The following is a 6000-nucleotide window of genomic DNA, read 5'->3' as shown; positions in this document are numbered from 1 at the left end:
AAACATCGAGGCCATTTTTGGAAGAATCACCGGGTCACACATATTTTCGAAAATTGACTTAAAACACAGTTTTTGGTTGATACCGTTAGCTGAAAAGTGTAGAAACTACACCGCTTTTTCTGTTGATGGTATTGTCTACCGGTTTAAGGTAGTGCCATTTGGATTGCAGAGTGCTTGTGCTGCACTCGTCCGAGCTCTACATACCATTTTGAATCGCCATGAAGATTTCATAGTTCATTATATCGATGATTTATTAATTTTTTCACAAGATACTCAGAGTCATCTGGAACACATAGAAATAATTCTGGAAGAATTGGACACAGCGGGATTGAAATTAAACATTGAAAAATGTAAATTTTTTCAAAAAGAAGTCATTTTTTTGGGTTTTCAATTGGACACCAAAACAGTAAGATTAGCCGAAGACAGAGTCAAGCTCATAGATGAATACCCAAGACCAACGAATTTGAAAACATTGAGAGGTTTTCTTGGCAATATTAATTATTTTAAAAAGCTGATTCCCGATTTGAGCCAAAAGGAAATCCCTCTGATAAAATTGCTTAAAAAAGGAATAAAATGGAATTGGAAAGAAGAACAGGAGGAAGCTTTCGAAACATTAAAACGAGAATTCGCAAAAGGAATTAAAATATACCACCCTATTTACAATTTACCTTTTATACTCCGAACTGATGCGTCCATACAAAAATTTGCAGGAGTTCTGTCTCAAATACAAAACGACCAAGAAGTGCCGATATGTTTTATATCTCGAGTGACTAAAACACATGAGAGAAAATATAGTGTTACAGAATTGGAGTTTGCCAGTGTACTATATTGCGTAAACAAATTGAGGTTTTACTTATTGGGAGCAAAATTCACAATCGAAACAGACCATGCAGCTTTAGTACATATCATGAAGAATAGATTAGTAAATAATAGAATACATAGAGGCATTCTATTATTACAGGAGTATGATTTTGAGTTCCGATATATAAAAGGAAAAGACAACATAATAGCCGACGCTCTAACACGGGATGAGGACACCGGAAAAAAGGAAACAATTACTCTAGAGGTGGGACTAAATAGATTAATACAAGAAGAAGGGATATATTCGTTAAATGAGATAAGGACAAACCAGGAAGACCTAGAGGAAAGAGAGAAAAGAAGAGCGGAAGTAGAAAATAACATATATTTTAAGAGAATAGACGGAAAGGAACTATATTTAGTGACACAGACATTGGCCGAAAAGATAATAAAGAAATTACATGAGGACAATGGGCATATCGGTAGCAGAAAAGTTTGGCTCGTTTTTAGGGAAAATTACATCAGCCGACAGGATTACCGCATTGCAAAGGAAATTACCCAGAAGTGCGATGTATGTCAAAAATATAAGAGTCGGAATTTCAAAAACGAAAATGTTGCCAAAAATATTGAAGCCCGAAACAAACTAGACATTGTAGCAATAGATATGTTAAGCGATCTAATTATGACCACTAAAAGGAACAAACATATTCTGGTAATGGTGGATGTGTTTTCAAAATACGTAAAATTATATAGTTGCCGCACCACAAAGGGGGAAGAAATATTAAGAAAAATCGACAATTTTATAGCCATAGTAGGAACACCAAAAAAGATTCTACTGGACAATGCAACGTATTTCCGAAATGATCGTTTCAAGGGACAACTTCGAGAACGAGGAATAGAGACAAATTTTGTCAGCATCAGGCATCCACAGAGTAATCCGTCGGAACGATTCATACAGGAAGTGACGAAATTTCTTCGCATTGCAACAGATGGTCAACATCGCCACTGGGACAGGAAAATGGCGGAAATAGAAAGGTATCTAAATACAATTCCGAGCACAGTAACAAAAGAGACCCCAGAATACATCATGAAGGGTGTACTGCCGATAAGGCCATGGGAAGACCAAGAGCCAAAAGAATATCAACAGGTGATTGAAACCGTACAGAGAAGATTACGGCGAAGCAACGAAAAGTATATCCAAAGACAGGAACAAAATAGAAAAAGAAGACCAGTGACTTTCCAAAAGGGTGAAAAAGTACTCGTGAGGGCATTACGAGTATCAAATCTTCCTGGGGGCATTTGCGCAAAATTGATGCCTGTTTTCGAAGGCCCGTACATCGTAAATAATGAAAATGGGATAAATAGTTATGAGTTGAGGCACAGGAACTCGGAAAAGATCCGAGGAATTTATAATATTCACGATGTATACAAATATCACGAATAAAAGACAGAATTACATGAAGTAGATAGTAAGTTAGGATATAAGACGTAGATTAAAGTAAGGAAATATACAGGGAGTTGGTTTTGCCTCGAGAAAATTTATTTAAAAATGCAGATAAATTTTATCGAATACAAGGCGGGGATTTGTTATATTTCTATTTGATATGAAAATTAAATTTTGATAATTATAAACAAAATTCAATGTAATATAAAATATTTTCAATTTTCTCAACCACGGGCATATAAATTTAGAACAACCTGTATACAACAAATTGTTATATTTAATTTTAAGAAGTGATTAGAAAAAGCTTACGAAACTCGGGACAATGCGCTTAGAATAAACAAAGTGAATGGCGCGTACCATTATCGTTTTTCGCGGAAGGTTCGATCATTAGCCTATGCTAAATAAGACTCAGTGGAAATCGATAATAGGTCATTATCGTTGTTCGCGGAAGGTTCGATCATTAGCCTATGCTAAATAAGACTCAGTTGAAGTAGATAATAGGTCATTAAATTTTGTAAATAGTAGAAAGTAATTTTAGAATGGGAATTAACTATTTTTTTTTGAAATCCATTAAGCATATTTAGAAAGATTAAAAATTGGTTTTGAGGAAGACTGCGAATGAGAGTTGGTGGTGGAAGGTTGATTTGTGAATCTGGAAGGGATATTTAGAAAGTAGGGGAATGAATGACAAATAGAGATGAGAATGTTTTGAGCTGTCGAGAAGTGAAGTCTAGTAGTAGACGGTAGTGTACGGAGAGTGAGAGAGCCGGTGTAGTTCCGTGAGTGTGGAGATCTATCGTGGAACGAGAGGTAGGCCAGGTTGAGAGTAAAGAACCTCCTTGAGCCAAGAGTGTCCCGGTAGCTGATTGCAGTTTCGAAAAAGGTAGAACACAGCATCACGACAGAAGCAGGAACGAGAGCTATACGAGCTAATCTTCAAAGGAGAACATTACTGAAAGCCAGGACGAGGTTTTGATCGCAGCCAAGGATAGCAGGAAACGGGTCTTGTGTGAAGACATTCTCAGTTCACCAGAAAAAGGTCAGTCTCATTTGTTTGGACATGAATGTATGGGTTTTTCGTATTAAATACCACATTATAAATTGAAGAACATAATCCATAATATCAGAAAAGCTTCATCAAACTTAAATAGAATTGTTGCTAATAAATCCTAATAGTTAAAGGTTAATAAAAACTTTCAATTGGAAACCAAAAGGAAATAAGATTCCCATTTGTAAATGTTATGTTTAAGAATAATAAGATCTAGCACATATTAAGCAGTGATTGCCATTTAAATAAAATAAACAATATTTTGATTATAATTGTAACCCATATGTGTGTATTATTTTACTCTTTTCTTTCCTATCCCGATTAGGAACCATTGAGAAATACTGAGAAGCCACGTAAGTAAGTAATTAATTTTATAAAAAGCCCTGAGATTGAAAACATATTGATATGTGATCTGGTAAATTAATTAGATTATTATTAATGCATTGATTAAATTAAATGACATATAAGAATATTATCTCATATCAATAATCAAGATCAAATCAATATATATATATATATATATATATATATATATATATATATATATATATATATATATATATATATATATACGTCTTCATATCAAGGCGAGATCCGACTAAATCGAGGACAACCCGAGATCCACCAATAGGAAATTAATTATTGGAGTATATTGTTCATAACTATCTTTATAATTAACATATTAGTCATGGCACACTTAGAGGGGAAAATATTTTTAAACTTAAATTTTTCTGATAAATTTACTGCGAAACGAGATCCGTAGCTGAAAAGGAAAGGGGAAGACTTATATACGGAATTTTAGATATTTACCGATCACACACTGATGCCAGCTCTAAAGAGTATTAGTCGAGCGACCAGAGCTCGTGTTGTATTGAATATTTCCCACGATATACAGACACAGAAGATAGATAATGTACATAGTGGGCGGAGACAATGACCGCAGCAACAGAGTTATCTCGAATTCTTTATGTAACTTTTAAGTATCGCTTCTTTCATGTCTTCAACGTATACCGTAGTTTTCTTTAAATTTTGAATTTATTGTGTATAAACTAGGTATATCTACTACCCTCTTCAACTATATAGATTTACCTTTCAGAAAGTCCCTTGCATAAGGATGTGAAAAAAGAAAAATACTTCACAAATAATAACCATTTAATAATGATAATTTGCAATACAATATTTTAAAACTATGCATTACTATTCTTAAAAAACACTTACTACGAAACAAAAATGTAATTATTATATTCTTAAATAATATAAATTGTTACAAAATAATTTAAATGGTTGCTTGTTTTAAAAATACATTACAAAAAAGTACAAATTTTTATAATGATTAAAATTTAAAAAATATAATAACTCAAGTAGTCCAGAGAAATAAGATTTTTCTCGTGACACATCTGCCTCCAGGCCGAAACCAAATTTTTTGAGTAGAATGGACATCTATATTAATAACCTATATGTTTCCTGCAGCCGATTTTGATGATATAAACAAATGAAGATCAAAAAACGATAAATTTTCGCTTTTTTCGTCTATTAGCAAAAAGTTAAGCGTTCTAAACAAATTTGCGAGTAAGAAACTCATAATCCGTATAAAAAACTTCAATATGGCGTTCGCTGGATATGTCTATCCTTATTGGTTGCTTAGAAAATTGCAAAATAAATCATAAATTTTGAGTTTTTATAAATATTCATAACTTATGTAAAAATTAACTTAGAACCTTCTTATTTCACGAAATGCTGAAACTTCTTGTGCTTAAATTATATTTGAAATTTCATAGCAATTGGTCAAATAGTTTAAAAGTTATTTAATTTGTTTATCCCAAATTCATTTTCTTTGCAACGCTATAAGTCAGAAAATTATGAGGTTACAGTAATACTTCGGACAGTTTATGAAAGAAGAACATTTATACTATTGTAAATAAAAATTTACTAGTAAATGTTGCATTTACTAGTAAATAAAAATTGATATAACTCTATTTGTTGTGATTTTTTTCCAAACATACGGCCGAAGAAAAAATATTGTTCCAGTAAAGGGGCAGCAACAGTTCGTGCGCACAAAAATAAAATTTCCCCAGATCTACTGAAAAACTGGACGTTTCACAACATCTGGCAACAGCGCCTCCCATAAGAGCCTGTGTGTTAGAGTGAGATAGAAAATCAATTTTTCCCCAGATTCTGGGGAAATTTTAAAAAAATTTTAAGGTCCATTCTGGTCATTTTTGACGCTTTGTTTGGTGGAGGCCGACGACTTGTTGGATCGTATCATTGGAAAGGGGAAGAAAAATGGGGATGAACATAGTATGTGTTGTATGCATCGGAGCAGGCCAGAAAGGCATTACGTCATATCTTTGTTTCTATTGGTCGGAGCGGGGTGTTAGGTGGCTCGTTGGAAAGGGAAGGGGATATTAAATATGCTCGCATGAAAAACAAACGCAAAAACATTGCCAAAACGGCACTATATCGTATCATCGTTTCTACTATATCGATCATCGTGTATGAGGTCTTGGTGGAAAGCGGAAGGCTGAAGGAATATGTTAACATGAAAAACAAATGCAAAGACATTGCCAAAACGGCACTATATCATATCTTCGTTTCTATTGGTCCAATTCGTGTGAATATGGTCTCGTTGGGAAAAAGAGGGGATATTGAATATGTTAACATAAAAACAAAGATGTCAGCAATGACAAAACAGCATTATATCATATCTTCG

The sequence above is a fragment of the Diabrotica virgifera genome, chromosome 9 (genome assembly GCF_917563875.1).
Source record: "Diabrotica virgifera virgifera chromosome 9, PGI_DIABVI_V3a".
NCBI classification, from domain to species: Eukaryota; Metazoa; Arthropoda; class Insecta; order Coleoptera; family Chrysomelidae; genus Diabrotica; species Diabrotica virgifera.
Note: the sequence above shows the minus strand (reverse complement) of the source record.